The sequence below is a fragment of the Thermobia domestica genome, chromosome 15 (assembly GCF_964235325.1).
Source record: "Thermobia domestica chromosome 15, izTheDome1.hap1.1, whole genome shotgun sequence".
NCBI lineage: Eukaryota > Metazoa > Arthropoda > Insecta > Zygentoma > Lepismatidae > Thermobia > Thermobia domestica.
The window spans coordinates 181,381,702-181,402,177 of NC_137468.1; the positions used below are offsets into that span (position 1 = coordinate 181,381,702).

General features: G+C 37.4%; 1 protein-coding gene across 1 annotated transcript in view; it reads left to right on the top strand.

Moving 5' to 3' along the window:
* LOC145671741 (uncharacterized) overlaps nucleotides 1–20,476 on the top strand; it is a 187,009-nt gene that overhangs the window by 35,067 nt on the left and 131,466 nt on the right. The window lies entirely within an intron of this gene.

A 20,476-nucleotide genomic window follows, 5' to 3' on the forward strand; every position in this document is an offset into this window, starting at 1 on the left:
TGCCTGACACTTCACGAACTCAAACCCACCAAGACTCAACTCAACATGACCTTCAATTACGTTCTAGAAACCAAACCAGTGCTAAGGCACAAACTCAACAACTTCCTATATGAAAACACAAGAAAAAAATCTAACGTTTTGGTTCCAAAGTGATGACATAACAATAATACTAAAAAGGTTTTAATTTTCAGTAACCCAAACATTAATTAACTAGGGAACATAACAAAGCAAAAATAAATAAATAAAAATAAATTAAATTAAAAAATAAAAACCTGACAAGTAAGCTCTCCCTGACTACTTTTTTTTTAAAATATGTCAATATCTTCGTAATATATATATATATATATATATATATATATATATATATATATATATATATATATATATATATATATATATTTCATTGTAAACAAGTTCTTTAAACAAAAGAAAGCTCTGAGAGCGCTTACCTCTGACGCGGTAGGTCCCTGGTTCGATTCCTGCTCCCGACAAATAGGCTTTTGGTGAACACTGTAGGTGTGGTTATTCTTAAGACTTTCCAGTTTCCTTACATTTTCTTGATTCCACCATTATCATGTATCTCATCGTCACCTTCTCTCTTACATTGATGTACAATCATGGGACGTTAAACTAAAAGAAAAAAAAATCTTGCAAATATCCTAGTAAAAATGAGTTTTCTAAACTACACTAGTGGCCCCGCGTAGCGTATTCGCTAACGCTCTCGCCTTCGGTGCGAACGGTCCCGGGTTCGATCCCGGTGGGGGAACTCGGTCGAAAAAGTATCAAAAGATTTTAAGTCCAGCCATCCTGAATGAGGTTTCCTTGGCTTTTCCTCATTCACAGCAGGCAAATGCCGGAGTGGTACCTAACATATAGGTCCCAGGCCGTTTTCTTCCTTCCCAAATCCAAAAATTAAAATGAAACCTTTGAGTTTTACGTCCCACGATTATGCCGGTTAGGCTAAAGGAGACGGTGATGATGAGTAATGTATGAAATGGTGGAATGAAGAAAGTGGGAGGAAACGGGAGAACCCCGAGAAAACCCACGCACACGGTGTTTGTCCACCACAAAGTTCACTTGGCGGGAGCTGGGATCGAACCCGGGACCCCAAGCACCAGAGGTGAACGCTCTACCACTGAGCCACCGCGGCCCCATTTTTCCCCAATCCATTCTTCCCTTCCTTTCCCCGGATAGTGTGATCACCGAGGGAAGTCATCCCTCATATGCGACGGGCTAACAAGGCCATTGATGCCGAAAGCCCAGAAATCTAAATCTTCACTACACAAGGGAATTTTCGCGCTGAAAACGGTTTATTAGCAATTATGTTAAACAGCCCTGTAGTAAATCTGCACCAAGTAATAAATCGTCACATATAAAACGGAATGAATAAACACATAACATTCATTTTGCTACCTTGAAATGTAAAATGTTTCAAAACATTAATATTCAAAGATTTCTCAAAATTCAGATTCACCCATTCCATTGTCCTCAATCATTAACGAGTTTTACAATAGTAAGAATTGTATTCATAAACTACATTACTTACTTAGTACTATATTAAAGCAAGTTACACTAAAAGAATATATAATTAATGGAATATTTAACTAAAGTAATAGTTAACTAGTGTACTTACCCAAGCATTTTTTCCTTCCTCTCTTCTTTTCCGTTTGTAAACAACCTCGTTTCGCAAGCAAAAGACGGTAGTTCAATGACGTCAGCCATGGCGAAAGAAAGAGGTGTCTATAGGCGGCCTGGATCTCACACACAGATGGACGTATATAACATATAGCTGAAGTATTTAACATACGTATATGTATGTAAAATACAGAAGATTGTTAGAAGTCAGACATCCTGCAGCGACATGATGTAATATCTAAGCGGGTAAAAGGCAGTACCTGTGTAGCATATGGATAAAGTACGCTCCGTACAGATTTCCTTAGTAAACATAACGAATCCTTGTATTTGTACAATATACCGCTGTCCGGATAATGGATTTTTCTCAGTGTAGGTGGCGAGGTTGACAAAATCGATTTTTGACCGCTTTTTCTCAGTTTCCGACCATTGTGCGGCGCCCGGGGCAATCACCCCGATCATCCCGCCCACGCGACGGCCCTGTTTTCACTACGAGAGCACACTGTTCCGTTCTGAAGCGCTCCAAACAGTATCATGTGCTATTTATCGCTCCGTGCGTGCTAATCACAAAGACAAGATATAAAAATCGTATAACGTTGAGTTGTCCCAATTTACTAGAACAGAAATGACGGACATTTCAAAAGTTGCATTTTTTATGGGACACCCTGTATTACGCTGTGAGATTTATAAAACTGTGTGGGTAGTGCATCAGTTCGTCCGTCACTCCACATGATAATTCTTGAATGAAAGCGAACTTTTGAGTTCAATTTGTTGCAGAATACTTTGATGGAGAAAACATCATTTCCGTTTCCCGTTTAGGTAGCTGGTTCCAAAGAAAGTACATCTTAGCGGCTTATGACAATGTGATATTTGTGGCTTTATACTTGTTAGCCAAAGGTTGACATTTACATTATCAGATATATTAGAAAAATTATGGAGGGTTGTCTGGGGATAACTGTCAACTGGAGACAAATTATTAATTTTCTTTTTTCTTCTTCTTCTTTTTTTTAAAGACGAAAATCATTCACGAAGAAATTAAATGTCGACTAAAAGCAGGGAATTCGTGTTACTATTCGGTTCAAAATCTCTTGTCGTTGCAATTCTGTCGAGGAATTTGAAGCTTAAAATATACAAAACGATAATCATACCTGTTGTTCTGTATGGTTGCGAAATTGGTCGCTTACTCTGAGGGATTCGAACCCAAGAGGAACAGGAATACGGAATGGCGGAAACTTCATAACGAGGAACTACATAATTTATATGGTTTACCCAACATTGTTAGGGTCGTCAAGTCTAGGATTTTTAGGAGGGCAGGTCATGTAGCTAGAATGGAAGAAAGTAGAAACGCTTTCAAAGTCTTGACTGGAAGACCAATCGGAAAACGACCATTAGGAAGACCTAGGCGCAGATGGGAGGACAATATTAAGATGGATCTCTCAGAGATAGGCGTACAAAGTAGAAACTGGAACAAGTTGGCTAAGGATAGAAGTCAGTAGAGAGCTTTTGTGAACGTGGCATTGAACCTCCGGGTTCCATAGGCCATATAGTTAGTTTTTTCTTTCTTTCTTTCTTTTTATCAGGAACATGTCGACAAGACCTGCTTTGAAAGTCACATAAGCTTGGTACTTATTCCGGGACGTTTAGCCTGGCAGAAATTTTAAGGAATCATTATATTCTCCCTGATTCAGGGATCCAGGGGGAGGCGATCGGGGTAATTGCCCCCCGCCAGAATAGGAAACTTTCTTATTTTATATATAAATAAAACCCATCCCAGAGTTTGAAACTCTTAAAAGTAGCTCTAAGTAGCAATATTACAACCCACCGCCCCCCCAGAAGTCCGTCCTGAATCCGCCCCTGCCTTGATTTAAATGTGTTGTGCACGTTTCTACCACGAGACAATATTTTGATGTCCAAAAATCGTCCTGTTATCTACAAAGAACCTACAAGTGAAGAAAGAACAATCTGTGTTCTGTTAAATTTTGACAGACATCTGGTGCTACTTCAACTTCCCAGTGTTTCAGAGTGAATTATTGAATGATAGTCCTGAAATCAACCACCTGATTTGGGGCCGCGGTGGCTCAGTAGTAGAACGCTCACATGTGGCGGGTGAAACCTTGGTTCAATCCCAGCTTCCACCAAGTAGACTTTGTGGTTAACAAACACTGTGCGTGTGTGGGTTTTCTCGACGTTTTCTCATTTCTTCAAATTGTCTTCATTCCACACTTTCAATTATTCTCATCACACCGTTTTCTTTAGCCTAGTGCATAATCATGGGGCATTAGTTTTTCTAAAAATGAAATGCTTCGAAATTTCTTAATTCTCAATACTCACTTAATTTCATTGGTTTTCTGAAGTCTATGTTAATAAAACAGAAAATTTGGTTAAAAATGGAACTAATTCGAGTGCGGGGAAAGGTAATGATAACCATCTTTTGCATTAAGGTAATAAATTTATTTAATCGATTCTGACTTTTTAACCAGACTATATTTATTACGTAAATTCATGGATATACCAATCACCTCTACATGCCAGGAATATTATTTTGTTATTGCCCATATTAAATATCTCCCTTTAGCGTCGTAATTTTACTTGATGTTCTTGTTTTCCCTTCCTTTTGATGGTTTCACCTATTTACGCCAAAATAACCACGTTGTATTCCATGTGGTGGTTTCTCTCTATTAGCGGTAGACATTCCAGGGGGGGATTTTTTATTTTTAGTATAGTATAAGAACTGCTGTTGTGTGTAACATTTGTTTCACATGTTGTTCGGACTGAAGCGAATCACTTTATTAAAACAAAAAAGGCAAGTTATTGTTTGTTATACATGCTTTATTTTAAAGCTATTATTAATCTAACATTGTTGGTCATGCTTAGTTTCTGTTTGGTAATTATGTGCAGCAGTCGCTCGGTTTCATTATAGTGCAGCAAGGTTGTGCGTTAAAAAAAAAAGTCAATATCAGCTATCCACGATAATGAAAGATAAAAGTCTAGTTTTTCAGTTATAGAGCTTCACTGTTATCTAATTCGGGGCAGCAGTGGCTCAGTGATAGAGCGTTTACCTCTGATGCATGGGGGCCCTTGGTTGGATCCCACCTCGCACAAAGTGAGCGCGGTGAACAAACACCGTGTGCGTGGATTTTCTTGGAGTTCTCCTATTTTCTCCCATTTTCTTCATTCCATCATTTCATTCAATTTCTCATCATCGCTGTCTCCTTTAGCCTAGCCGGGATAACTGTGGGACGTAAAGCTTAAAAATTTCATTTCATTTTTGTTATGTAATTCAAGTATCGTATGTGCCAGTCAGGGGCGTCATTTCAGACTTCGCTTGAGGGGGCAAAAGCACCACCGACATAAGATTTTCACGTTTTGTACTAGTATATTACTAGACAATCTATTGAAGTATATGTATTACTCAAACTCTTGGGGGGGGGGGTAATTGCCCCTCCTACCTCCATAAATGACGCCTCTCTGGTGCTTGTCGTTTCTAGTTTAAGAAAAATGCTCTTTCAAATTCCAGGTGCAATGAGAGACATGATAATTGAGACGAGACTGCAAAGAATATTTCGAGAATCGACATCAAATTAGGCTTCCAGAAAATTTACTGAGACGAGACTTGGAAACCTAATATTTTTCGTCTCGTCGAATGGGTAACACTGGTCATTTTCCAACCAGTGGTGTATGACGTAGAAGCATACATTTTATAAGTAGAGAAATAGCAGAGAGAAACGCTAGAGTAAAGGAGAGAAGTGGGCGAAGTAAGAAAGTAATTCAGCTTAACGTCCCACGTTATGTCCGTTAGGCTAAGGGAGGTGGAAAATTAAGGCAAGTGAATGATAATGAAAAATTAGTGTAATGAGAAAGCGAGAGGAAACGAAAGTACCCCGAGAAAACCCACGGACACGATTTTGTCCACCATAAACTTACTTCACCGTGGATCGAACTAGAGACTTCACGCACCAGAGGTAAGCGCTGTACCACTTTTTATTAAAAAAATTAACTGGTTCACCAAACGTGCTTTATTAACTTGCTTATTTACTTATTACTAGTTTTCATTTAATTTTACTTCCTTTTTACTTGTTTAACTCGCTTTACCCGTAACCTAGAACGAACGGAACACGAACACAGAAACATCGAGAACAGTTAAAATTCCAAAGGCTCCCCCACCGGGAATCGAACCCGGGACCCCGTACACCAAAGGCGCACATACTAGCCACTAGACTAGTGGAGAGGGCATCACTGAGCCATCTGTTCCCGTGAAGTATAAAATAAAATAAGCGATGTTGATAGTGTACATATAGCCATGGACCCACTAATAGTGTATCTGCGAATTCATGGACTATGCTATCGATCTTTCTGTTCGACTGCCAACACTATCTTTACTGAACATCACGATACCTGCCTGTTCCTTCTCCTCTCAGCGTAATTTACACAGAAGTTCTGCATCTGTGACATCATAGACCATTCAGTTCGGAAATGATTTACTGTAAGTTATATATAAATTTATATGTTATTCTGTAATATTTCTGTGGTAAAGCCCTTATCTCTCTGTATGTATAGTGTCGCAGGTTTGATTCCAAGATACTTCCATAATATTCTGCCAATGTCTCTCTTAGGTCTTGCTCTTGGATTTGTATAGCAATTTCCAGCTTTCTGCAACTTACGTATAGGTTTCCCATTTTTTAGTAAGCCTAAAGCAAGACACACTTTTCAAACATGTACAGATCGCCAGTTCGTCAATACCTAAATTTGTACACGGAACAGCTTACTAAGAATAATAAAAAGAAATACATGCGAGGGTGAACCAAAAAGCAATCCCTCCCTCGTTATAATTTTGTTTCTGTTACAGCTGAACTATCTATGCATGGTATTATAGACCTAACCTTATTCTACTAATGTAGTCTTTTCTTTTTCAGATTGAATAATTAGAAACATGGATCTAGAGCTAAAACATTGAGTCATCATTGAATTTCTGGCAAGAAAGGTTGTCCACTTAAGACATTCCATAATCACTAGATTTTTTTTTTTTTTTTTTTTATGAGGACCCTGTAATGGACATCAGCAATGTGCGACGTTGGGTGACGAAGTTTATAAACGGAGAAACAGACATTGCAGGTAAACCGAAACGCGACCGACCGTCAGCATCCGTCACATATGCAAATCGACAACGTGCTTTTCAATTGATTCGAGGAGACAGGCGGATTGTAATTCAGAATGTCCTGATGCATTGAACGTTTCGTGTGGCTCCCTTCAGCAAGTAATCGCTAACTTTGGATAGCACAAAGTTTGTGCTAAAACAGCTTTAAAATCGTTAGTGAAGAATCAAACCTCTGATTTTTTTTAATAGGTTTTGATGCCTGAGTTCGACTATAGCGCAAATGTGTTCAAAATCATGGAGACTGTGTTGAACTCTAGTTTCCTGTGGAAGACAATTCGGCTATGATCTGTAATAACTTTTGCTGTTATATGCTTATTAGTACATTTTTTATGCCACAGGAAGCATTACTTCTTGATCCACCCTCGTATATCCATAACGGCAAATTGCAATGAAAATTTTAATTCAAAATCACACTAGAATAGGAAACTACTGTCAACTTGTTGGCGGTTAGTTCAACAGAAATTGTGAACCATTGAACCGGTCAAAGAATAACAACATTGACGGACTAACAAGAAATATTTTGTTGACAGGGCCATATCGGTATTTCATAATTATAGATCGTGGGTCGAAGCTCACCAATATCACTACTAATTTCTGTCGCATATTCTCTTAGGGTTTTGGGCAATTGGGCATCCTGCTACATAATGCGTCCTTCTTAGGTGTAATTCGAGACTGAAAATTTTCTGCAAATTCCAGATGTCCCGCCTAATTACCGATAGGTAACAACCGTAGTTTAGTGTATGTGTATCAGATAGTACAAAGAATTTGGCATGCGAAATAAAATTAAGTGTTTAAAGATTTACTATCCATGTAAGATAAATAAAACATTTATTGATATTGATGGGTGTAATAGCTACAATATTACCGAACTCTTTCATTTGCATTAATAAGTTACCCCGAGTCCTGTTCAAGCTTAGTTCGTTTGCATTAATAAGTTTCCCTGAGTCCTTCTCATGCTTTGTCCGTTTGAATTAATAAATTACCCCGAGTTCTGCTCACGGTTAGGATCGAAGGGGTATATCTCTCGTTTTGTCATCCTTCGTTACAATTCCACACACACTTTTATCATAATTAATTCTTTTTATAAACTGCCTCCCATAAAAAGAAATAGGATTTTCATCCAAATTCTAATCCTGAAGCATTTGTCACGCTATCCTGATTCCGTTAGATGTTAATCCAAAACTTTCTCCTCAACCGCATCGGCTGTGATTTCTATTCCAGCAAGGAGCTCTTTCGTGGCTATATACGTAGTTAGAGTAGGTGCCCTTCGCACCAAATATCTTAGTTCATTCGGACCTCAGAAGGTTCAAATTCCACATTAAGCTATAGGTTCAAGTCTCATATAGCTTTCGTCTTAACACTGCAGTGGTCGCGCGTTCTACTATTGTAGAACAGGTATTTTTAAAATCCTGAGCAGGTTTCAACCAGTGTTGCCAGACCAGTCAGTTGAAAAAGCAGGAGATTCGAAGACAAAAAACAGGAGAAATCAGTAGACACATACAGTGGTGGCGTTTGAATGGAAATCTGGACGGGGGGGGATGCAATAAAATTTGCCATTATTAAGGGGGCAGTAGTCAAAACAAGCAGTCCAGAATTCATTTCCGATGAACTACGTTGAGCAAATGAAAGGGAAAAGTCCCGATTTATATTAATATTATTTGATACACACATGTATCACCGTAAACCGTAGTGAAAGAGCAAAGTGGAGTGGGAAAATGTCTTTTCATGCACGTAGCGATAACGTAACTGTGTTGTGCAGTCACACGTGATCGTGACGTAAGACGATTTCTTGCTGACGATCGTGGAGAAACGATCTAAGCCACTCTTCCAACCCAAGTCCCAATCTAAACAACACTTACTTGTAAAACGCTAACCATAATGCATATAAAAGATGACGTACAGTTGTATTCTTTGGATTCATATTATATACAGTAACGCTCTATAACTGTATGCTCTACAGAGCTTTGTTTATTATAACAGAGAAATTTCATCTTTTTATGTGAGGAAACATTGAAAATTCAATATTAATAATAATATATTTCTTCAACTTCTCGAAATAAGAAAAAAGCAGGAGATTGTTCACTTTTCATTTTCTTTCGCAGTAGATCAGTAGAACGTAGAAAAAGCAGGAGATCTCCTGCAAAATCAGTAGATCTGGCAACACTGGTTTCAACACGCCCGACCTTCAGCGATTATATACCTTTCTCCGACAACCTTTGGTACATTCCAGTCTATTTTCAGCCCTTATTCTTGCCCCTGCTCCGATTTGTTACATGGTTTCATTAGTGTTCTACTATTGTAGATCGCGCGACTATTGGCGTATGCTACTAGTTTGTTTCGTATTAGTGATTTATTTCGTTTTATATTTTCCCGTTATTTTTGTGGAATACGTGTTTGAATACATTTTAAATGTCAGAACATACCAGAGAACAGAAGGATAGAGGCAGAGGCAGAGGCAGAAAGTGACTGTGAAAGTGTACTTGGGATCGAAGACATGAAGGAGCTCGCGGAATATTTTGTTGAATAAACAGTTGAGTGCAGTCATACTGAAAATGTACCAGACATGGTACCGGAAGAAGAAGAAAACATTCCAGTGCAAGCCAGTGTTGAAGTCACGGGTCCCGCTACATCACCTTCTCTCAACAAACGTGCGTTTTATATCAGTAGAGAGAAAAGTTAGAACCTCCTCGCTGGTATGTAGATTTCATAACGCCAAGAAACTCACGAACTCCCAATTTGAATATAATGCCATGTTTTCGTAGGCTTGGCCTACAAGGCATTATCTTCATGCCTAATTCGTGATGAACGTACTTGCTCTTAATATATTTAGATCAAATAAGAACGACGAGAATGTCAGACGCAAGAATTTTCTGCAGGATCTAACTTTTGAGTTGATAAAACCGCAAGGTGACCAGAATTTTTACTTGCAAAAACGGGACACATACGAATCGGCGACGGGAGATAAATATCTGCCTTCCAGGTTGCATTTTGGGACTCACTAGTGTTTTCAATTATAACATAGACAAGTAAGAGTATCTTTTCTAACTTAAGTACTATCCAACAGTACTTTTAACTACTAATAAACTACTAACCTCATTGTTGAAAATCCGTTATTCTTTACTATATCATCTAGCGTAACTTTCAGTGGTATTTTTTTTTTTTTTTTTTTTTTTTTTAGGATAACTGGATCCTCTTTAACAGTTTTTTGTTTGCATTCAACAGTTTGAAGAAATTAATACAAGACTGATCAAAATTAATCTTGCTGATCAACACAGCTTTCAAAGTATCTATAGACAGTTGGGTTTTCTCACTTGTCCAGAAAATTTCATGTGCGAGAATACACGTTCAGTTGGATCATTAGTCCCGGGTAAACAGAGAAGAAACTCTACAACTTTTAGAAGATTTGAGTACGGTACGTTAGAATAGAATGGGAAAATACTTCTATCCAGAACTTGTCAGGAGGTACTTTATTTGAGTTCCACTTAGTCAATATTTCTGGTGTCACGTATTCTTTTAAATACACGCAGTCGTCGTAAAGAGCAATATCATCAATCTGAACGAAAGGATTATTTTCCTGAATAAAGTCTACAGTTTTTGTATATCCTGCCAACATGGTACACCTTTAAGCGTAATCTAACTAAATTGCTTCAAAGTTTCAAGGGCCTTTCTTCACTTATGTAAATATTCCACTGCAGTTTGATAGAAAATGTGAAAATACTGGCGAATCTTAGCTCCTTCAGAAATGAAACTCCCCCTATCCAAATTCTCAAGAGTTTTCCTCGCAGCTACTGTAATGAAGCAATCTTGATATTTTGATTCTAAATTTTTCTTTAAATTATATAAAACAGAGATTGCCTCAAAAACTGTAAATGTTTGACCTTGTATATTTTCTACTGCGGAATGGAAAGTTGATGGCTGATGCAGTAAAGTAAAGCCATGCTTGGAACATTCAGAAGTTCCAGACACAGCTGAACCTTCCCAATGAGTGTTGGTTCGGAAGAGTGTAGAATTTGCATTGACCATTTATATTTTGAATAATAATTATGGGACACCTGGGTCACTTTTGCTTAAAAATGGGACATTTAGGGTTCCCGTTTGAGAATCAGAAAAAAACGGGACAGCGGTTGGAAAAAAGGAACTGTCCCGGCTAATACGGGACGTCTGGTCACCTGCGAATAGCCAACGTTTAGCCATGGGCTTCTTGCCGAAAGAGCTTTGACACAGAGGAAGACTTCTTCTTGGCTTCATCAAAGGTGTTCCATTACCACAAGACAGAGCTTCAGGGGAGGAAAATGCTTCCTTGATGGCCATTCTCGCAACAAGTCAACAAGAAAAAAAACTTGTCCAAGAAGCCAGAAAAAAATGAAAATGAAATGAAATTTTTGAGTTTTACGTCCCACGGTTATGCCGGTTAGGCTAAAGGAGACGGTGATGATGAGAAATGAATGAAATGGTGGAATGAAGAAAGTGGGAGGAAACGGGAGAACCCCGAGAAAACCCACGCACACGGTGTTTGTCCACCACAAAGTTCACTTGGTGAGAGCAGGATTTGAACCCGAAACCCCTAGCCAAAAAGCCAGAGATGGGTGTGCCCAGACCACCAGAAAAGCGTATGTGACAATTGCTTGGAATAGACAATCATTCAGAAAGAGTACATCAAATCGTTCTGCCTGTATGATTTCTCTTAGAAGAAGGTTTATACTGTTATTTAATACACATACCTAAACATTTATTAGATTTTTTGTTCAAAATTGTTAATATGTTAAATAAGATTTTATATATATTTTATATTTATTTTGGTCAATATTCTTGTATTAATCAAAATAATTTAAAAGTATTTTAAAACCTGTATAATAAAATAACTAACATACCCAAGACCGAATTTTACTAAAAGTCATAACACAATAGAAAAATATTGATGTTCTACAATAGTAGAACGCGCGACCAATCACGTAACGGTGCAGGGTGCGACCAACGCAGTGTTAAAAAAGATTCAAAATTATCCTTTATTCAACATATTGAAACTATTTGCAAAGAAGTCTACAATAATCTTAGATATATTTATCGAGTCAGTAAAGATTTCCAAATTGACCAAACTTTAATTGTGCTGTATTAAGCATACGTCAGGTCGAAATTAGAATATTGTAGTAATATATGGAATCCTAATATACAGAAATACTCACTCTTGATTGAGCGTACTCAAAATAAGTTTTTAAGGCTTCTTACACTTAAGAAAACAAAATTCTACCCGAAATTTGAAAGCTACATTAACCATGTTGGAAATTTTAAATTTGAAACATTAGAACTCAGGAGAAGAAATATTGATTTATTATTTTTACACAAACTCTTTTCATGGCAAAATAGACTGTTCTGATCTTAACGAACAAATATGTATCCAAGTACCATGCACTAAATTGCGCACTGATTCGAAAAATACATTTTTTTGTACGACAGCGAAAACAAACGTCTTAAGCAGATCTCCTATATGGAGAATTAGTGCAACCTACAACAGGTTAGTTAAAGAAATTTTCAACCTTGATATACTTGGCGATGGATGTAAGTAGTTTTAAGAAGTCTATTAATTCTGTAAGCCAAATGTAATTATTACCAATAGCTTTATAATCTGTATAACGTATATACTATGTAACACTATAATTAGGCCTGTGCCTGTTGTGTTATATGTCAATAAATCAATAAATCAATAATCTCAGGCAAGATTTTTACAGTCATAGCGTTACAAATATTAAAGGTTTGAAAGCTTATAGAGTGTATCAAAAAGAATTTTACAACTTTGAAAACTCATATGTACCGTGTCCTGCGAAAACGAACTAAGCGCCACTTTTATACTTTTAAGAAAATTACGTATAAAGGTTGATGTCCAGCATTAATGTAGCCGTAATCAAAAGTGAAATTATGTTTCTTTTTTTGGAAAGTGTTGGTTTTCCTCTCTTTTCGATTGTGTAAAACGTTCTAATGCTTATCAGGAACCAATAGTCGCATTTACGTGGATTTTCAAAGTTTGGCGCTTAGTTCATTTTTGCATAACACGGTACATATTAGTTTATTCATTTATCTTACAGACATGGTTTTGATGTCATTTTGTAGCGAAATACATCAAATTTTGACTCACATAGTACACTAGTACAGAAACAATCCACTGCAAGCGCTAGCGGCACTTGCAGCAAAGATGGCTTTCTTTACCGGTCACGAGCTTGCTAGCTGTGTGTTTTGATTTGAAGAATCCAAGTCTGCGCCAACTGTACAACGTAACTTTCGTACTAAGTATGGTAAATATCCTTTCGTGGCATAGGGTACAGCACAGCGGCGTAATTTGAATAATTTGGGACATTTTCTCATATTTATCTCAGAAAGTACAACTGGTATTCAGATACAAAATTGTATACAAAAACTTTGAACCTTACTGTTATTTAACATTTTTTAAAGATAGTATCTGGAATACATCATTGTGAAATGTGGGTACTCAATTTCCCCGTCGAAATTTCAAAAAACGTAAATGCAAGGGGCAATTTGAATAACTAGTGGGGTAATATGAATAACCATCAAAATAAGAAAGTCTTAAATAAGGAAAATGTATATACCTAGAAATAATGTATAAACTGCTTAATAGTTACATTGGAAGTTCTACCGTAGTTGTAATATGTTAATTTTAAATGAAAAGAAGTACATAAATTGTAAACATTCTTCACCTGTAGCTATATTTTTGAATGTACACTAAAATATTTTGTTAGAAACATTAAGGCAAAGAGCCGTAATAGGTTATTTGATCTTCCATCGTTTGTATTTAACGACAACAATCACAAATTAACTGTTTTCGACCTTCTGCACCGACACAGACCTCGTGAAACTATGTCTTACAACGCTGGCAATGAATCCAGTCTCCCTTTCTAGCAGAACATTCTGAATAATAATTAAGAAGGCAAAAACCACAATTCCATGTTTGATCTTCGTTGCCTTTACACTTAGGCCTACGTCTTACAGTTTATTTCGAGCTTTCATTTGTATTTTTCTTGGCAAGTTCTGTATTAGCACTCTTTTTTCTTGTAGTGTTCTTGCATTTTGTTACACCCGATGCTTACATCTTTCCTTGAAGTTGTTTTACTCTCGTTTTTCAGGACAAATCGAGTGGCATGATTTTCCTGTGACACGACGTCTCTTCTGGACACAAATTTTGTCTGGGCTGGGAAGCACTTGTTGTATGGGTTCATCTATAGGCTTCTATGGGACAACATTTTGAGAGCAATGACCGGAATAAGAAGGCGCGTGGTTAAGATTTTCTTCCCATGAAGACTGCTCCTCAAAATGTGTAACAAGGCCATATGTTTTCGAAGGGGCAAATCGAAACTCTTCAATAGCTTGTGGTCTAAAGGGGTATATATCGCTACATGAAAACCCATTAACTGCCAGTCCAACAGAAGCTGCCCGCTTCCAGGCTTCAATGAACAAAGTGCAGAACTGAGATTTACTAATCACTGAGTACGGGTTATGATGAATCCAGGTAGTTGCTTCTTGGTGGTAATTGACTTTAAGAACCTTAGAAACAGAGCCATCGAGTGGATGTAATACGTGTATTGTGTGTGGAGATAGGCAAAGCATTTCGATGTCATGACTTTGGCAGAACTCTAAGGACGAAAGTTGTGAGATTTCTGCCCGTCCAAAATCAACAGAACCCGACCCGAAACTCTATGTTCGTTAAAGTGCTTGATAAACTTTAAAAAAATGTCTTCATTAATGTATCCAATATCACTCATGCAAACAAGTGATCCATGCAGGAGATGTGTTTTAAAGTCCGGATTTTGGCGTACACCTTTGAATATTACTACAGGAGGTATAAAAGACACTCCGGCATTGCTGCACACTATCACCGTTACATTTTCCCCGCGCTCTACAGGTGTTTAATCACCTCTTTTATACCTTTTTCTGCAAGAATTTTAGGGGTCTCTTATTTAGAGGAAGTCCACTTTCGTCCATATTGTAAATACGGCAAGGATGGTTTTAAAAATCATACTCGTTCATTAATTTTCCAGTAAATCAAAATATGAATTCACAGTTTCCTTGTTAACACCAGAAGCTCTCGCTTTTGACAAACTTTCAGGTTTTCTTAAACTAAAATTCTTTCGCTTACAAAACGTTTGACACCAGCCCTTCCCTGCCAGTTTTAGTTTCAGTCCAGGATTGAGGAATGTCAAGTTCACATTTAGATGCATATAAATATGCCGCTACACGCAATTCCTTCGGAGTAACTCCAAACCCCATGGATTCTAGATATTTTACTCTATCCGCTAGTTTTTCTCTAGATCACTAGAAAACATGCTTGGCCTTCCAATATCACCGAATGATATTTCAGACGTATTGCCTAGAGCAGGATCATCAATTAGTACCTTCTCTTGATACTTATCTGTATAAGCTTGTGAAAGGGACATTAAATAACTCTGATGCTCCCAGTATCGACAGGCCACCATTAACAACTGACTTAACTGCTTGTTCCGTGCACTCTTTGTTCCATTTTAATCGCTTATCTTTCTTCTTATAATTTCTGACCATCTGCAACGAGTAAACATTACGAATGCTTGATCAGAACCGAGGTATAAATAAATAGAAAATAGTAGGCCTATAGTTCTAATTGCACTGGTATTCAAATTGCCAAACAGTCGACGAACATTTCATTCAGAACGTGGTATGAAAACTGCTCACTAGTTGGCGCAAGCGTACAGTATAGCAACGCACTACACGATACTGATACGATTATAATCCAGAGTGGTTTCATTTTATTTCAGTTAATAATAAGGAAAGCTTAAGGAAAGAACGTTGAAAATTATAAGGACCTAAAAAATAAATATACTCGTACTCACCTTGTAGCAAGCAAAAAATCGTGTAGACCTTCAGATCCGAGTGAATGGTTTGTATTTCTAAGAGCGACTTCGGCAAGCAACCACCTACAAATCCACCGCAGTTTCACTAACATGCCAAGCCGCGTTTCCACTCGAGCTAGCAAAAATGCTTAACATTATTCAAATTCCCCGCCCATTCGAATTACCCCGCTGTACTCTAAGTGTTCTATTGAAACTGGATGTTCGGTAAGACACAACAAATCTTCAGGTCGTCCCTGTACGTCTGAAGTCGTTGTAGAACAAATGAAACAAAGCTTTGTGAACAGTCCTACAGAATCAACCCAGCCGCGGCGCGGTGTGCTTCTCGACAGCTGGACGTCTCACACATGAGAGTTTGGCGTAGGTTGAGAAAACGGTTGCATCCTAAACCATACAAATTACAAATGATGCATGAATTAAATGACACTGATAAAATTGCTCGTAAGGAATTTTTGGCAAGAAATCGACTTCAGATGGGATTGTGCAGCATCCATAATGGGAGTCATATTGTATCTTTTTAGATATAAGGTTAAAAAAACGATATATTTTGCTACAAAATAATACCAAAACCATGTCTGTAAGATAAATGAATAATTCAATATGAGGTTTCAAAGTTGTGAAGCCCTTTTCAATCCACCCTGTATAACGGCATATATATTACAATACTATTATTAGCTGTACAATACGGACCAGAATAACCAACATATACACAAAAAAAGCCAATATAATATTTCTTTCACCATTAAAGAAACAGAAATAAATTCGATTATGAATACCCTAGATACACGCGACCTTCACCCATTTTTACTTGGTTTATGCCTTATGCGTTTCCAGTTTTTTTTTTTTTTTTTTTTTTTTTTTTTATCTTTAAGAAACGGAAGTAAACCTATCTTCTTTTGGAGGACTCCTGAAGCTATAGGTACTTCAAAGAAACGGATGAGGTGAAGAAAGAGGATAGAAAGAAAGAGATAAAGAAACGAAACGACCCGTTGAAAAGAGAGAGAGAGCGAGTGAAAAAAAATATATGAAAGGAGAATAGAAGACGTGAAATTCCATTTAGCTGTTACTGTAAGACAATTTCCGTCGGCGAATCGATGGCTCACAATGGCCATCGGACTTTGATAAGACGAAACGGAGAAATGAAATAGACAAGAAATGGAGAAACAATTCACAAAGGAGAAACATAACAACAGAGCTGGGAGCTGTTTCATTTCATTTTCTCCTTTTTTATATATAGCTATATATAATAACCTTGATATTTTCTATTATGAATTCAATTCCTGGTATTCATTGATATGTTAATTTACTATTATTTTTATTATCTTCTATTAGCATTAGTATTTTAAATACTTTATTCCATTCTTACTTTCAAGTGACGACAATAGAGAAGAAAGTAGTGACCATGAAAATAGAAATCGAATTTAAGATTTCGACAGATTTTCATAACCTCTAAATGACGGGAAAGTAATTTTTCAAATTTTATCTGTTAGTTGTTCTCTATGCGGGGGCATCCTGGCTCACTGGTAGAGCACTTACCTCTTATGCATGGGGTCCTCGGTTTGATCCTCAGGCAAAGTAAGCTTGTGGTGTACAACATCGTTGAGTTGAGTTGATTTTAGTTTAGCGTCCCGTTCAGCAGCGAGGCTATATGAGACGTGGACCTACTGATTAACGTGGAATCCGAACCACATGAGCTCCAGCTGGGAATTGAACCCGGGTCTCCCACGCCAAAGGCGCGTACGCTAACCGCTTAGCCACGAGGGAGCTCATTGTGTACAACATCGTGTACACTCATGTCCAAAATGATTGTCGCATATTTATAACTGTCTTCTTGTAAGAATATAATTTGATAATGATTTTGCAGGGTACTTTTAATACTGACACTATGTGTATAATCGGGAAATGTATATTTGTGGTAAATTTCATAGGAAAAGAATTATAAATACGAAAATTAGAATGAGTAAAACACAATGTTGCTAAATGGACACGAAAGTTTTATTTTCGTTTTATTGCTCTTATTTACTGCTCTTTTGACATGAAATTTACCACATATATGTCTTTGCCGATTATACACATACTAACATTGTAAGACATACCGGACGATTTCGTTATCAAATTATATTCCTACAACAACATACTTATAGACATGCGACAATAATGTTGGACATGAGTGTACGTGCGTTTTCTCGGGGTATTCCAGTTTCCTCCGTCATTTCATTCCAGCAATTTTTCTGCCGGGTGTCTCGGAAGTGGTGACTCTCTTGTTACGTGCGGTAGGTTACGATGTATGATTGATGTCGTTGTTTGTTTGTTTCTTGTTTTGTTTGTGTTGTGGTGTAATGATGTAAGACGGTGCTCCAGCAAACATTACCCATATTGTCCAGATTTTTTGTACAACACCTTCCCCGGGTGATGGATTGGTCGTCGGGGAACAGTGGAGTAGCCGCCGCGGTCACCAGACCTCACCTCTCCCGATTTCTTCCTATGAGAACATTTGAACCACAAGGTATATGCAAGACTAATAAATAATCTTGCGAATTTGACGATGCGAATCACCGAGGAATTCAACAACACTCTCATTCAGATGTGCCAAAATGCTTACAGAAGTGTGCGTTTCCGGATGCAGGCATGCATCAATGTTAATAGCCGCCAGGTGGACCTCCAAATGGAGAATACGGATTAGGTATTGTAAAGCACTTGATTTTTACATCATTTCTCTGTACCTACAATTTTGTTTCATGTGATTCTTGTTTATAATAAAAATGTGCCGATCACTCAAAAGGTGAGGCACTACTTCCGGTACACCCTGTATCATGATTCACTTGCTATACTCATCCGTCTCTCTTAGCCGAAAGGGCTTAATCGTGTCATGTTAAACTGAAAGATTTCACTTGTATTCTTCCCTATGCCATCCACACTTGTCTATGCATTTCCAAAGCTAAATTTAAACTTAAGATTCCTATAAGAATCTTCGAGGCAGTGGTGTCTTTGGAAGAGAAGCTATTGAGGGAAATTTGTTAAAGTTAAGGCTATATAAAGAAATTGGATGGCAACACTGATTCCCAAATATCCCTAAATAATTTCTCTTCCAAAGACACCACTGCAACATGTTGCATACTGTTGTAAAGGTCATTCCATCACCTTTCTAATCCGCTATGTCCCATCTCTGTACAATAACTACAGGGTGACCAATATGCAATATAAAGTTAAAAATGGTTCACAACCTGTAGGTCTCAAACCGTTGAGATTAGGACTCATGCTCATATGAACTTTTTTTGCTCAGAATTACCCATACTACCATTTACGGAAATATTGCCCCTTCCTTTTGAGACACCCTGTTTATTATTAGGATATATTTTCTGACAACTTGTGTGTCTTTAAAGTTTACGAATATTCTTTATTGTACCTAGGTAGTAGTTTTTGAAACTTGAGAAAGGGCTGTGTTGAATATGGCATGAGCATAAATTTAGGAAGACGAAAGCCATGGTGATTGAAACAAAGCGGTCGGTGTCAAAATGTACGAGTAAGGGGAAGAAATAGAACAGGTGACTAAATTTTGATACCTGGGTAGTGTTATTAATGATGATACAAAGGGCGAACATTAAATGAAAAGAAGGATAGAAAATTCGAAAGAAACCTTTAAGGGAGAGGGGGAAAAACTTTATTTTGCCGGACCTTGAATAAAGAGTTGAGAAAAAGACTCATAAAATGTTTTGTATGAAGTATTGTACTACATGGGGCAGAAACATGGACATTACGCAAAAACGATGAGAAACAACTGGAAACTTTCGAAATGTGGGTGTGAAGAAGAATGGAAAGGATTAACTGGGTCGAGCGGAAAATGAATGAGAAGTTCTTAGAAATGGATGGGGAGAAAATAACAATTTTAGATATTCTTAAGAAGAGGAAGAGAAACTGGTTGGGACATTGGCTAAGAAGGAACTTATGAGGGACGGGCTAGAGATTATTGTGGCAGGAAAGAGAGAGAAGGGGCGAAGGAGACTATCATTGAAGGACGATATCAAAACAGGAAAATCATACGTGAAGACGAAGAGGTTAGCAGAAGACCGTGGAACATGGAAGCTTCTCAGCTGCGGTAAGTGACTTGCCAACAATGACAGAATACCTATAATGATGATAGCATTATTCATGCAACACTAAAATAGGGACTGAAATCTAAGACTTGGGTGAGCTTGTGTTAACCACGAGAATCGAGAAATTTCACGTAAACGAGTCGAGAATATTGTCATGTTTCTCTCTTATCTTGAATTCGAAAATCTATTTATCAAGTCTCTTATCATTTTCATAGGCAACAATAATTCGTATTCTACATTGTTGGTTTCCTGAAATATTTTTTATATTTTATACGTATTTTCTTTTTTTTTTTATTTTCTATTTTTTTAACCCGTAACTCGCGCCCCTTTTTGTTACACTAGTACTCGCGCGGGGGCCCAAAAACCTTCAAATTGATATTAGTTTTTTACAATAAAAATATATATTTTAAAAAAAAATAATGAAGACAATGTAGCATAACTGATGACATGTTTTTAAAAGTATTTGCTGCAATTAGATTTTTTGTACTCGCTTTGAGACTTTTTAAAAATATTTATTCATCAGGACTTCTGGCTAGGAACATAGAAGTTACCTGTTTAGGGGTCTGTGAACATCCCGCGCGAGTGCTTAACAATTAAAAAAGGATAAAAGTGCTTACCTAATATGTACGACACTCAAATCTATTTATTGAAACTTTCTTTATTAACAGAGGCAAGCATGCAACAAATTTTCAATAAAATTGGAATGG